The sequence below is a fragment of the Heterocephalus glaber genome, unplaced genomic scaffold (assembly GCF_053883595.1).
Source record: "Heterocephalus glaber isolate CG9 unplaced genomic scaffold, H.glaber_assembly_v1.0 deba00001509, whole genome shotgun sequence".
In the NCBI taxonomy this organism is placed as follows: Eukaryota; Metazoa; Chordata; class Mammalia; order Rodentia; family Bathyergidae; genus Heterocephalus; species Heterocephalus glaber.
The window spans coordinates 26,308,074-26,324,251 of record NW_028258325.1 but is presented as its reverse complement, the minus strand read 5'-3'; the positions used below and the strand labels follow the sequence as shown (position 1 = coordinate 26,324,251).

At 30.8% G+C, this 16,178-nt stretch overlaps 1 long non-coding RNA gene across 1 annotated transcript; it reads left to right on the top strand.

Annotated features, from left to right (window-relative positions):
- Positions 1–7,821: 7,821 nt before the first annotated feature.
- On the top strand, positions 7,822–12,346 carry LOC147825093 (uncharacterized). Its single transcript, XR_015441219.1, has 2 exons — positions 7,822–8,071; positions 12,226–12,346. It is a non-coding gene; the product is annotated as an uncharacterized LOC147825093 (long non-coding RNA).
- Positions 12,347–16,178: the final 3,832 nt, after the last annotated feature.

Genomic DNA, 16,178 nt, shown 5'->3' with positions numbered 1-16,178 from the left:
TTTCCAGTGCACTTATTAAAGAGGTTATCTTTCGGGCCGGGGATTTGGCTCAGTGGTTTCGCTGCCTGCTGCGCAAATGCAAAGACATGAGTTCGATCCTTGGTACCAAAAAAAAAAAAAAAAAAAGTGGTTATCTTTCTTCCAGTGAAGGTATTTGGCCCCGTTTTCAAAGATAACGTGGCTGAGTATGTTTGGAGTTATTTCTATATCTTGTAATCTTTCTATTCATTGATCCTGTTTTTTTGCCCATACCATGCTTAGAAAGTGAGACTTCTGAATGTGAAGACAATTTGAATTTACGCTGTTTGAAAAATGTGCCTCTATAACTTCTAATTGTATGGCCTGTACTTTTCCCACCATTGCATTAATAACTGATTCTATTCATAAGTTATATAAAGTCCACATCAGATATGGCTCTACCAGTTGGGACTGGCACATTTTAGAGATATTTATGTGTTATGATTGAAGAACTTTTTCATTTTTTTCTTTTAATCTAAGTGGTAGAAAAGATATATTATCTTAATTGAAACCAATTAAGTTTTAATAGTAGTGTGGTTATAACCACATTTATTCACAAATTCAAAAATCAAGTTCATTTACATCTATCATAGCCCAGACATAGAAAGCTTTAATATATAAAACTTGTTTGATAAAACTGCTTTCCAAATAATTAATAATGAAGAGTTTGATTTAAACTCAATTCATTTTTTCATTGTAAGGATTTTTAGTAAATGATATTTCTGAATAATTTAAGAGTCTTTATTTATTTTTGTGTTTGTAATTCTGAGGATCAAATATGTTAGGCAAGCATTCACTGAGATACATACCCAATCCTGACTTTGCAATGATTAAAACTCAACTCAATTACAAACTTACAGGTTCTTTAACAAGAAACATGAGGGTTTCACATTTCAGGAGTTCATTGCTTTGTAGGATTCTGTATTTTCTCAAATCATAACCCCACTTTATAGTGTCAAGAAAACAGAGAAGACTTTTTTAGTATAATCAGGAAAAATGATCTTCTATATCCCAATATCTGTCTTATTAGCTTAGTAACTTCAAATGAAAATAGTTTTTTTTTCCCAAAATTCCAGAAAACACTTTGAAATTCCACTATTTTGTCTACATAAAGGTCACCTGCCTAGTCTTTAAACCAGGCAAACTAGGGATCTGATATTTGGGTGCAGGGGAGTGAGCTCACAATAGAAGGAAAATTGAAAGTATTATAATCAAGCAACACATAGCACATGTCCAGCACTTTGATTAGCAAAAAAGGGACAAATGCCTATGACTCTACTGAGTCAATGCATACTGAGTAAAAGACATGGTTAAATTAATGTGTCTGCTCTAAGAGGAGAAATTCAGTGAAAGGTAAACTAGCTTTGTAGGTGTTATTTAATAGAACTGTATATTCATGATTAAGCCTTTTAAACTGCTTTTTAATAAGTGGATGATCACATTCATTTTAAAATTCCAAATTAGATGTGTACATGTAATCATAAGACAGTAAAATATCTTTTTTTGTTGTTGAGCAAATATTTTATTTAGAATAATTCATGAATATTTTTAAAAGCTATTCCAAAACTGAAAGGAATATTTTATACATGTTAATTAGTATAATTTTCCCATTAATTAGAAGTTACAAAACATATTAGTGTATTCTATCCATGATTTAATATCCAAAATGTATTTAGATTATGAAGTACTCTATTCTATATGACAATGTAATTACTGAAATAATTCTAAAATTTATAGAGCCCAATAATGTACTTGTGACAAATAATAGATTTTAAAAAATTTACTACCAAAAAGATCAAAACCATAACTGTTTGCTATTTGACAATACAAAAATTCTAAGACTTCTAATACATTTCAGATATTTTTGTAAAGACAGCATCACAGCTACCTAATACATCAAATTATGTAGTGGGAGTAGTAGACTCTGTCTTCAGTTAGATAAGTTTAAATTCCAAACAATGGTAGTTTTCAGCTCTTTATTTCTGTAGAACAGAAATTTTAGCCAGTAACAAGTAAAAAATCTAATTGCTTGTAAGATTCTCTATGAGCTTTAATTTCATAGCTCTATCTTTATATACAAGTGTTGTCATCATTTTCTAAATATGAAAATTGAAAAGTAAAATAAAGCCTAGTTCAGTACGAGCAAGCAATTCATGTGTTTCTATGTGGATTTATCCAATAATTTGCCATTGTAATGTCCTGCTCCTTTTCCACTGGTATATTAACCCTTATAGAACAAAATAAAATGATGCAGATAACATATTTTTTGAAAGAATGAATAATGAGTTCTGCAAAAATATTTTTTGAAAGAATATTTTGCTTTTTGATATAAATTTCATCTATGAAATTAAATTACAATTTTAAGAATCTGGGATTCAGTATGAATAAATTCTGAAGGTCACTATAAACAAAACTCACAAATGCAAAGATTATCAATCATGTCATGTTTTGAGTGTCTAATTTTAAGTGATTACTGAATAATAAAAATACTGGAATTTTAGATGCCAGTGATGATTGTAGTTGTAAGTTTCCATTTATAAGCGTGGTTACTGTAATCAAATTATCTGAACCATCTAAATATTATGCTCTCTTTTATTCAGAGCACACAATTTCACAAGGTTTGTGAGACCATTAATTGAGCTGTTCCTCACCTTTTTAGGTGCATTGGTGAAGTCTTTATTGTCTTCAGAGGTTTTTCCTAGCATACAGCACTTATTCGTAATAGTAGGATGCACTTCTACTCTTCTACTGCTGGCCCTTTCACTCAATTTCCTCTATTATTTAACATTAATTACCATGTAGCATGCTACACAGATATATTTTCTCTTCTTATTCTTCCACCAAAATATAAATTTTTAAAGAGGACAGATGATTGGCTTTTGTTTTGAAGAGTATTGTGTCAAGACAGTTTTCCAAAATATTTTAGGCATCCCATCTCTGGTTCTATCCATGTATCTATGCATCCATCTATGTATCTTTATCATCTATATTTATTCATTTATTGAATGAAAGAATGTGTGTTTTTCTCTGATTTCACTATGTAGCAAACTGTGTATGAAATAGCATAAATTATGTTCGTATGTCATCTCATTTTCTCATATATATATATATTTTCACTTAACCTTATTTTATTTGTTTTTCAGAGTTATAATGCATGATAGTATGAATGTTTGTAATAATAACAGAAAATACGCACAGCATATAGCATGTGTCAGGTACTTTTAAAAACTCTACTTATAATACTTAATTTACTCCTTCCAACAGTTCAGTGAGAAGGGAGAGTACTTTCCCTATTTTAATAAACAGGAAAACAGAGGTACTGTACTGATAGGCCAAGGTAGGTCAAACTTCATAGTTTACCATTTATTTGAAGGGTACTTTGATTTACTTTGGTGAAGTGTGTAATGATTCCTATAGTGTTGCATTTTGACAGCACCTAATAGAAACAAATTTTTATCAAATCATTATTACTTGTAAGTACTCATCATTTTCTATTGGAGTTTGTACTTATTTGTGACTTTTGACTACAATGCTACCACTGAATAAAACAATTTTGTTATTTATATTACTACAGAAAGTATTTCCATGCTTGAGAATATGTTAGTTTTGAAACTTTTTTACTGAATTTTTTAACAAAAGAAGTTATGTCAAACAATAAAGAGAAAATTATTCAACATTCTTTTCTAAAAAATAACATACATTTCTATTAAGTATTTTAAATTAGATTGCAAATGCATCTATGAGATAATTAATCTTATTCCAGTATATATTAAAAAACATAAGCAGAAGGACTTCAAATACATGGAGAATTATTGGTGAGCTGTATGCTTCATAAAGTTTATTTCTCATATCTTTTCTGCCATTAATACAAGAAAATTACACATTAAAAATAGAGTTTTTACATCATTTAAAATCCATTAAAAGCTGAGACATTCTTATAATTAATTTTCCACTAAAAAGAGAATTCAGAACCTTGAAATAGCTTGAAGAAGGTCATTGTCATGGTGAAGAGAACCATTATGCCATCTCCCAAGAATGATTTCACTCCCTAGTGAAAACTCTGGGTACACTGATGCCTCCCAGCCAGGGCTAGTACCATGGTTCTTGGAAAAAAGGAGGGCTGTCTTCCAGTCTGATATAATTTTGGTGAAATTCATTAAAATTCAAATATCTTTCTCCTCAGATATGTTTTAAATAGAAATCTACCTTGTAAAAATGTTTTTGCAAACTTTATTATTATTTTTTTAAATCTTTTCTTATTCATATATATGGAGGATAGTTAATGATTACATTGCTCTTGAGGAATTGATGTAATACATACCTTCATATTGCATCTTAGTCATTTTTACTTAACCTTCCCATCTCCTCCTTCCTGTCTTCCTCAACCCCCAAATTTTAATCCCATTTTTACAAAGTCTACTTCCCTGTTTCCTATCATCTATTTTTTATTTTGCTCTTTAAATTATTTATATTTTGGGTTTTTATATAAGAGAAATTATGGAAGATTTAACTTTATGTATGAGATATGTTTCACTTCACTCCACATTATGGTTTTAAAATATATCCATGTTCTTGAAACAACTCAATGTTATCCTTTTTTATGTCTGAATACTATTTCATTGAATATATATACCATGCTTTCTTTACTATTCCTCTGGAAACTGACCTATAGACTGCTTCCAAATTTATTATGGGTTGTGCTGCTATTATCATTCCTGTGCATTTAGCACTGTAATATGATGTGTCTTTTCTGATCCTCAAAATGATGACATAGGGCAAGGTAATTTACTCTATTCATAACAAGTGGGACAAAACATTCCTCAAGGTATGGCATAGTAAAAATTGTCAATAGCACTGGTTTTTCATTAGAAAATGGAATATTTAAACTAGACATTGTGACACATGGCTATAATCCAAGCATTCAGGAATCTGAGGCAGGAAGAGTATGAGTTTGAAGTCCATCTGGACTATACTGTGAGGTTCCATCTTACAAAAGAACAAAAAAAAAATTAAAAAAGAAGATGGGTTATTTATTGCTGTTAGACAAATACCCCAAACTTTACAGTCATAAGCCAATATAGACTTGTTACCTCACAGTTTCTGTAAATCAAGGGTCTGCACAGTTTAGCTGCAGTTTTGTAGCATCTGAATAGATCCACTTTCCAGTTTACCAAGCTCACTGTTGGCAGAATTCAGCTCCTTCCATATTTTTGGACTGAGACATCCGCTCCTCTCAAGTTGTTCATTGGGGATTTCCTTCAGTTACCTGACTCCGAGGCCTTTCCATAGAGTGATTTAAACAAGAAATATTTGCTTCATCTCAGTGTGCAAGCAACGGAAGAGAGAGGAAGCTAGCCAGAAGTCCAACCCACTATAAACAATTATGGAAATGATGCCATACCACCTTTGCGGTATTCGCCTCATTAGAAGGAAGTCATTAGGTTCAGGTCACAGTGATACACTATGAATACGAGGAAGTGAATAATCAGAAGCCATAAAAAAGATGCCCAAACCAAATAGTAGTGTGTATTTTCTTTCTAAATATATATTTTATGAGGCTTTTTTCAAATATTAATATAAAGGTAAAATGCATTGTCTTTGACAAGAAAAGATAACACATACTGCCAAAAATGACTTTATCACCAAATGTTGTTTTTAGTATTACTGCCAAGGATACTATTTGTAAAATTACACACATTCTACTAACTGATATTTTGGGACCATATTATTTGAAACAGATGATTATAAAAGGCGTTGTGATATTTCTAGCATATTGTTTACTCAATATTTAATAAGTGTTACTGATGTTCATTTGGAACAGAAACATAGAAGACAGGTATGAGATGTTAGTTCAGAACTTTATGATTAAATGTGAAATATTTTGACAGGAGCTATGTATAGGGAGAAAGCCACAGAGACAAAAAAACAGAATTTCTCCTGTAGGAAGCTTATGTGAAAAATCAAGCTGTTTTACTTTTTTAAATAACAAGATTATTTGAATATATTTTCAAATACTTGTGAATGTCTTCTTCCCTATAATTCCCAGAAACACAACCTTGAGTTCAGAAGCAATAATTGCAAAATGATATACAAATGGCTTTTCCACTATTTTACATGAAGTATTTTTGAATACACTCTATTTTATAATGACATTCTGGTGACCTAAAGCAGTTTATTCCTTATATTATAATTTTGCTGTTATTTTTAATTCCTTTTTTCTTTTTTTATAGCAAGACTCAATAAATGGAAATTGTAACATTCATTTTGTAAAAATTTAGAAAAATTTCACAATTATCTGGTTTTCAGTTTCCTGGTCTCTGAATGTAGGTGTTAAACTCAACGATGTGTAAGACTTTCCCTGTATGCACCCATTCAGACACTGGGTGTACCAGTTTCTTAAGAAAAAGATCTCTGTCTCTGGTTTCTTTATTTGGCAATGGTATTTAGTATGTGCTTAATAAATAATGATGGAGAATGACTGAATTTAAAAACTTCAAAATTGCTTTGATATGCATTGGGTTGCATTGTTTTGGAAACTTACTTAATCATGTTCCACATATAGAGGATTCTGGACACCTTAAATTTTGGTTTCTAACATTTTCACTTGCTAGTTATTATTTCTATTTAAAACATTTTCAACATATTCCTTCAATTTATGTTTATTTGATTTTACATTAGAAAATATATTTCCAGATTTAGTGGCTCTTATTTACATAAAAGAGAAATAAATTAAAGGAAATGGAAAGGAAATGGAAGGTAACTTTAGCTACATTTTATTCCCTACTTTAGGAAGTTGGTATTATTTTTCCAAAATTGAATTTTCATAGTTGGTAGTTAATGACTATTTCTTTAGGAATATGGATGTGGTAGGTGGCGACAACCAGAAAAGTTTTAAATTCACATTCTTTACAACATATGTCAAATCAATCCATATAATTAAAGATGCATAAATATGTTCTTACACAAATATGTAATAACTATAACAGTTGTCTTATCATGCTACTAAAAGATTTGTTTAAAAATTCTGCTGTTAAAATGTTTTGAAGGCACTGAGACATCTTAGCCCTTACTTACAAAATATTTAAATTTAAAAATTACTAATGAGACAATGTGGCAAACCAAAATTTCTTCTTTCAAGCATAGACTGAGGAGTGGCATGGAAGGCATAAGCCAGAGAATAGTTGAAAATATCATTTAGATTTTCCACTTCAGAGTCAACGTATGAAGAAGTGGGAAGAAATACATCCTTACAGTTTCAGTAAGCCTTAGTATAAAACAAAGAAACAAGGAAAGTCATAAACAAGAAAAATCTGAGAAATTGCCACAGCCCAGAGGGAACTAAAGAGACATGACTAGTAAAATCATTGTGGTGTCTAGCATGTAATCCTCAAAGGAAAAATGTTGAAACTAAGTTAATCTGATTTAATAAAATAGTTTCATTAGTAATTTATCAATATCTTTTCAGTCTTAACAAATGTACCTGAGTACTTTAAAATGTTAATTATAGGAGAGACCTGATAAGGGTGAATATAAAAGTCCTATAAGTGTTGCGATTTTTCTGTAAAGAAAAAAAGAAATTATCCTGAAAATGAAGATTTCTTTAAAACAAACTTTATTTAGTTCATTTGAGCATGAACACTCTCTTTTTCAGAATTGAAGCAGGGAGTTAAAAATAGACCTGGGGAGAATGAACCAAGAGTCCCTCACAGTCGTGGTTGGGCTTAGGTTCTGTTTTCTAAAGGTTGGACGTTATTTTCCTAACCTATCAAGAGGTTCCCAAAACAATCGTTTTCTGTAAAACATGACGTGTACTGGAATAAGTGGGTCCTGTGGGAAGGTAAGAGGATTTCTCAGAGTGACCCTGGCCCATGAGGGGAGGTGAGTGTGAGAAGTGTTCTGGCAAAGGGAATTCCAAAGAAGGCAGGCAGCCAGGGAAAAGCCATGCCAGAGAGGGAGTATGAACAAGTCAGTGAAAGACACCATAGCCAAAGCCAGGGCTGCAGTGGCAACAAAGGCTCCCTGGGTTGGTGGAATTTTCTTGCTCAGGAATAAGGTATTGGTACCTCTCTAAAGAATGTCTTTGTTCTGTTAACAATTAATGTTACTTACAAAAATAGCCTGCTACCTACCCTGAGTATCTATAGGCCCACTTCTAAGTCAAACTTTTCTGCTTGTGTCACTGTAGATTGATCGTTACTTGGCTGATATATAATCATTTTTGTGTTTAAAAACCCATAGACAAGAGCTTTGTTTCCATTTTATCTTTATTTTCTTGGTTTTTCTTTTCCCTTCCCTCCTTTTCCTCTCCCTTTTCCTCTTCCTCATGCCCCTTCCAAATACTATTTCACTTCTGAGTCTTCTTAACTTTATACCATGTTTAATCAGAAGTCTCATTTGCTTTTGGAAGTTGCTTATTTTGTTTAATTGAGGTGGTAATTATAATGTTAAATGTTAAAAGTCATACAAACCGCATCTCCTTGTGTGGCTTGTCCTTCTTGATACATGTTTTATAAATATGATTATTAATTTATGATTGTGATAAAAAATACTGGTGTTGTGATTTCTTCATAAGCATCTCATCTTCTCTGGGTTAGGAATAAACCTATAAAAATGAAAAACAACTGTAGACTGTATTCAAGTCCCCTGCTGGTTTCAATAACCTGGGGCTCTTTGCTTCTGCTTTACAATAAATGATGCTTTCTGCTTTTTCTCCACAACAACAACTTTTACTCAGTCTTTTGACTTTCTGTCTTGTAATTCTTTCTGGGTTGAGAAAAGAACCCACTAGCCTGATGGTAACAATAACCTCTATTATTCAGGTATCTTTTGAAAATTTCATCAATATTTGCCTTGGGAGGAACTGTTAGGAAATATTCAACCAGTAAAAAATTAACTTTTTTTTTCTGTATTAAGTAAATCTGGAGAGTATGGGTTTACTTCATAAAACTTCAGCTTCTTACTGTCTCAAATAAAGAACACAATTTGAAAGAGAAGCCCTGTACTTATAAATTTTTACACATCAGCGCATTTCTTTAGCTTGAATTTACAGATATGTCATCACTCTAAAACATCAAATGGTAAAAAAGGAAAATCAGCAAACAGGATAAATCATTCCTCTCAAGAAAACAAACATGAGAGTCACTTCATACAACTGCCTTAAGAATTCAAGGTCAAAAGAGGATGTCTTTAATTGTTAAGTGCTGTCAACTAGGATCAAATAAAAACTGTGTCAAAATTATAACGTATTTCAAATACATGAAATACCTCCCCAGAGGAATATGGAGTGACCTCGTTTTTTCCAAAGAGAAAACAGCCATCTTTTAGACAAACTTCTTCAATTTCTAATAATAAAAAGTGAGTTATCTACTCTGAATGCCTCTATCTACTTCTCCTCCAAGAACTTCCATTGTAGACATACAACTTGAAGCTTAAAACAATAGTAATTTAGCTCTCTTGCATGAGATAATTTAGCTACTCTAAAGGAAGAGCTGTAATATATAGGTAAATTGTTTTAAAAATTGAAAATTATTGAATAAAAACACCACATATTGGAGTTCCAATATTAAAACCTATGATCCTCTTATTGAGTTGAATTTATATGGGTTTCTTTTTGCTTGCTTTATTTTAAATGACAGAAATTAGACTCTGTTTTTGGAAGTACACGTTTGCTAGAAAATTAGAAAAATTACTTATCTTTAAATATTTAAGCCATACTCATATATCTTGTTATTTTGGTAATTGACTTATCAAATATTATGTAACAAAAATATTGCTTTCTGGAGATCCTGTATAGTTAAAATAATTCAACCAAATAGTGTATTCAGTCATTTTATAAAATGAATTTCTATATATTTAAAATAAGCAATTTTCTTTTTAAACAGAAAAAATGCCTAAACAAGCAAACTTAAAATAATAACAAGAAAAATCTTTACAAATATTTAAATGATTGTTGTATGTCTAATTAAGGTTCCAGTTTAGTCCTCTAAATGAACATTGTCTGTATTCACCAGGAGACTCTGTATACCTCTATCAACATTTACCACCTATTTATACCTTTTCATGTTGCTAGATTTATATTGTTTTCCTCACTAGTTTATATGGAATTTTTCTAAAATATTTCAAACTAAGTTGAAAATACAATTCTCCTTTCCAAATAAATACTTCAACTTGCATTTCATAAGAATAGAAGCATTCTCTGATATAAACATAACAAACACAATGATCAAAATTAAAAAATACTAACATAACATTATCAAATTCAAATGCCAATAATCATTTCAGCAATGTCTTCCTTTTAAATCTCAAGTTCGGGGTATGGACTGCACTTATGTGGCTTTTATCTTTAGTGTGCTTTATTTTAGAGTTATGAGACATTCATATCTTGACATTTTGAAGTTCTACCACTTCTCTCAGTTGCGAATTCACATATTTTGAGGTCAGTTATTAAGCATATATTATATAATTCTTATCTTTTTCACAAACTATACATCTGTTATTATTAAATAATATCATCTTCCTGTTTTCAAATGTCTTTACACGATATCATTTGAGTCATCTCAGCTTCTTTATGGTGACTTCTTTCCCAGTTTATCTTACTCTACTTTCATCTTTCTTGTGTCTTTATGCTTAGAATTTATCTCTTATAGGTAGCATGTAGTAAAGTCCTAGCTTTTATTCGGTATAATGATACCTTCTTTCAATTGGAGTTTTTAATTTACTTACATTTAAAACATTCTTTCCTACAGTAAAATTCACATATAATACACTATGTGTTATGGGTCCATATTGTGTCCACCTTTTCACTACTCTACCTCTGTTTTATGTTGTATGATCTTCCTTTTATTATTTTTTATTTGCTTTTGGCAATTTTTTTACTATTTCATTTTAACTTAATAACTTTTTTAGATATTAAACTTTGTCCATTACTATTCAATTACTACGCTGATTTTTTAAAATATATAGATTTTTCAAATACCATTCTCTTTATATCATATTTATGTTATATTAACATTACAATTCTCTACATTATATATATTATATTAATAACATTCTCTTTATATTATATTAAGAGTAACAGTTATCACTTTCAATAAATAGAAAATACTATTTATCATATTTATCATTTTCAGTGCCCTTTATTATACCTTATGAATTTATAAATTCTAGTTATAAATCTTATATTTCCATATGCTAGAAAAAATCCTCTTATTTGCAGAATGCAAGGCATAGGTGTGCCAGTGATTGAGTTTCATGGATTATATTAACCCCCCAAAATGTTTTCTTTATAAGAATATTTTCTTAAATCTAAAGCTCTTGTATCACAGTTCTGTTTTCTCTTTTATGATATTAAATCTGTTCTTTGTCATTTGGCTTACATAGATTCTGCTAAATAGGCATAATTTCAAATCTTATATCCTTGTCACTTTGTTTTCTGGCTCCTTTTAAACGTTTTTTTTTTTCTAATTGACTTTTAGCAAGGTAATTATTGCTACATTTGTTCTTCTTTATAGACATCTCCCTTGAGGATTATTTTGAGGTGAATAGCTTTGTTTCTCAAAATTTGGCAATTTTTGTTTTTTTCTATGGGAAGTTTTATACCACTTAATTTGTTCTTCCTGGGTTTCCAATGTCATATATTTGATATTTATTTACAGAACTCTGATGGCTAGTTTTTGTTTCAATCTTTACTATTTTTATTCTTTATATTAATTTTTTAAATATATTCCTTTAAGCTGATGTACCCTTTCTACTTCTGGTTTTACTCTTTCTTTAAGAAGAGACAGCCAATTTTTATTTTATTTACTTTTAAAATATAGTATTTTTTCTTTCTTAAGACTGTACACCATTTCTTACATAATGATCATAATTTTGTGTGAGAATTTAAATATTTTTAAATCCAACTCTGACATGGAATATAATAATTATGTAATGCAAGCGTGTACTAACAAAAAATTTAAAAATTTATAAAAAATACATTTGAAACAGTTTTATTGGAACAAAACAAGTTTCTACTTGCTAATTCATCATCTTTATCTTTTTGGACCCCATTTTTTACTGCCTTTTTATGATGAATCTAATTTTCCTTTTTCTTCATATCTAATATTATTTTAGTGCATAGCGTACATCATGAATAACTTATTTTCAAAATTCTGGATTCCACTATTTTTGTCTAAAGACTCATGCATTTTGTTGTTTTTATCCTAGCAGACAAGTGATTTGGCTGTAGTCAAACTCTGAAGTCAGTTACCTGCACAGAGTTAACACCTGGAGGTTTCTAACACTTACTTCTGACTCTTAATGAATCTCCTTGACTCATGTACAGGGTAAGGATGGCATTTTAATGTAGTTTTGTGGATTTTGTTTACTTCTTAATCTTTACATATATTTAAATCTTCAAGTGTTTAGAAGATACTTTCCCTCTAGAGAACACTAGCTTATCATCTGAGGCAAACTGAGAATCTCGTTTCCAACTAATTGAACTTCTTATTCATGTCATTATTCATAACAGAACAAAAGTTAAAATGATGCTATGGCATTATATATAACAAACTATAGGACCAGGATGCAAGACATGGAGTTATATATATCAACAGTGGTAGTCCTCAAGTCACAAGTATACATCCACTAAGACTTATTTTAGGTACCATGAAGGCACTGGATTGAAAAACTATTCTCTTCATATGGTTTGTGATGATTAATTTAAATATCAATTTGACTGAGGTAAAGGACACTTTGAAAGCTGGGAAAGCTTTATCTTGGATATGTCTGTGAGGTTTATTCCTAGGGGAGATGATTGGCCAATGAACTGGTAATATGAGTAGAGAAGGGTCATACTCAATGTGAGCAGATATTATCAATCAGTGAAGAGTCCAGACAGAACAGAGGAGTGGAGGAAAGTTAAATGTGTTCTCTCTCCTAGAGCTGGAACATCATTCCTTTCTTTCCCCTTGTCACCATCTCTTCAGAATCTGTAACTTCTGGTTTCCACAACTTATAACAGCAGCCCCCAGCTATAAAAAGAAAGTTATACCACTTGCTTTCCTCACCCTGATTCTTTTTAACTTAGACTTAGCCATGCTATCAACACTACTGAGTTTTGACCTTCTGCACTATTCTGAGAAATCACATGCTCCATAACTCTGCAAGCCAATTCAATTAATAAATCCCCATTTGTATGTCTATATCCATAACTATATCATTTATACTAAATCTATATCATTTCTTATTGGTTCTGACTGTGTGAAGAACCCTAAAACATTACTAAAGTTTCCCATTGTAATTTCTCTCGGTTTAAGAGTTAACCTTAGAAATTTATTTTTCATAGAAGAACATTGGTAGCCATAGTGCCTCCACATATGTCTAAATTTAATTATTTTAAAGTCTGATGGAATTTCTTTTCTATAGAAATAAGTGCTAATGCTAAATTTGAAAGTGCATTTTTCTTTTTATGAAAATAGTTTAAATGGACTTAATTAAAGCCTAAATACCTCTACACCTGCATCTTTGTCTTCTGTTCTAAAGAGATGCTAATGATACAATGCATAGTTTATGTGGGGTGACATAAATACACATGATTTATTATAATAGTCACTAGCAATGAATACTTGTGAGATATGAATATACTCCTAGTAATTTGAAATATTATTTGCAACATGAGAGGCAATGGTCTGATCTATATTTTAATAATTATACAAAGAAAAGTGAAAGCATCACACAGACGCTGTGAAATAACAGTGATCATAAGTATATGCTGTTCCAGGGAGGAGGCAAATACAGAATTCAGAATGTAGCAGTTTTGATAACAAGAAAGATCCTTTGCTGAAGTTACTAAGTGTGATAAAAATAGCATGTCAAGTATCGAGGCACATAGCAATGAAAGAGAGATTATGTTATTATTAACAGTGTGTGCAGTTGGAGCCTGGTTGATAATAGCTGATGTCCAGTGGCTAAAATTACAGGAATAAACAAAAACTGAACTGCTCCTATTTGGAAAATCTTGAATCCATAAATAGTGGATATCATTCAACAGTTTGAAATCAAGTAGCCTTGAATGAGGACACTGAAGAAGTGTAAAAGCAGTGGGCCACAAGATTTATTTTTTTAAATAAACATAAAATCAATTTCAAGTATTTTAATCTAAGTCCCAATATTTTACCTGAAATCACCAAGAAGCTACATTCTTCCACCTACTAAAAAAAGTTTGGTCAGGATAAATTATCCCATCAATAAAGTAAAATTAGATCATGTAATATGTAATCCTAAGTATAAGATAACACAATACTAGTAATCAAAATCATGACTACGTAGAATGAGTGCTTAAAATACTTTGTTAAGTAAAGTGAAACCAAAATAAATCAGCAATACAGTGTGAGTCTTATTTGTAGATTATGAAATCATCTAGTTTTTTAAAAAATTAAACTTTCTACTAAACCACACTGAAATTAATCAATTTCAAATATTCTGGGGAGGCTGCAGTAAGTAGGCTTACTGTCTAGAGACTTAAAAAAGGGGATGCAGTTTATAAATCAATTATTAAGTGAGTGCATTGTTCAATCATAGCATTTTAAACTATGCTCCAGTGTAAATTATATATTTACAATATAAAAACATAGTGCAGGTATGACATAAATACTTTTTCAGAGAACTGAATACATTTAAATTAAAACGTATACACATTTTAAAATTCAGTGGATTTATAGCATAAATTTCAAAAATATATGTCATATATATGGTGGTCTGTCCTATTCAAAGTAAATTTAACTGTATATTTTATTGTATCAACTTTTCTAATAAATGGTTTTAAACCTGAAGTAATCATTTGGATAACTGCTATCAAGCACTGACTTTCATGTAATGCTAATAAATTGTATTGTTTTTGCAATCATTCCTTCTCATGGTTTAGTTTATGATACTTTTAAAATGCTGTTAACATAATGAGTCAATAAATATATCTTGCAGGAATGAAAGAATGAATAAATAGCTTTATCCAGTGTTAGGATACTTTTCCATCTACAATATACTGTATGCCCTCCTAATCACTAGTAATTAAATCCCCATCCATTTTTTAAAACCCACTTTAACTGGCAATTTTTCTGAGAAAACTTATCTCATCCTTCATACAATACTTCACTTTTCTTATACTCCATTAAACTTTGGAGCTTCCTTTCTTACATCATTTATATCTCTACTTCATATTTCCCCTCCAGTCTACATTAAGCATCCACTGGAAACTTCACAAATTCAAGTCAAGTCTCACCAAGGATATTAAAGGTAAAAACTAAACCATAAGTTTTTTGTAAACTTCAACTGGAACACTGCTTTTAATTCTTGTATCTTCTTTTTAACTAGACCCCTTTGTACCTCTGCTTCTGTTCATGATACACTGAGTGTTATGGTGTTATTACTAATAATTCTAAAATGCTTTATCTTGCTTTGAACATCTACCCTCAACTTTCATAAAGCTCAAATTATGGTGTTTGAGTGCCAAGGCCCTCAGCCACAGGTTAAATTCATTTCTCACCACCTATTCTCATCTTTTCTTTATGGCTTTCTCAGCCCCTGGGTACAATGAACTCTCTCTCTCTCTCTCTCTCTCTCTCTCTCTCTCTCTCTCTCTCCCCCCCCTTCCTTTCTCTCTCCCTGACTCTTTTTCTCTCCTTGTTTGTATGATTATTTCTCAGAGTCTAAACTTTTTACTCTCAATTTTTCCATTCAAACTTGAGCAACCTAAATTTCTATATATTAGTTTCCTCCTCAGCAAAATGGTAAACAGTAAACAATAGAGATAAGAGAAACTTCCCCACAGTAGTTCTAATACATATGAAGTGCTTATAAAGATTTCTTATCATTAATATTTAAAAACCAATTTAAATGCTCACTTCTATCATGAACAGTGCCTCTATTCAGCTTCATATTTAAAAATGCATATACTTTTCAAGACACTGAACACAACCACTTATGTGGTGGTTAATTCTGCCTAATTATATCTATTTCAAATATTTCAAAAAAGATGTGCTAAAATATTATATTTACATTTTACTTTCTCCTTTCTGTCCTAAGCCAATTTTAAGGGAATTTTTTTCTTAACTATTCTAATGAAAAGTCCTTGGTGGCCATTCTTATGCTTAAGTCAACAGTCAATCTATATTCATTTTTGTGAC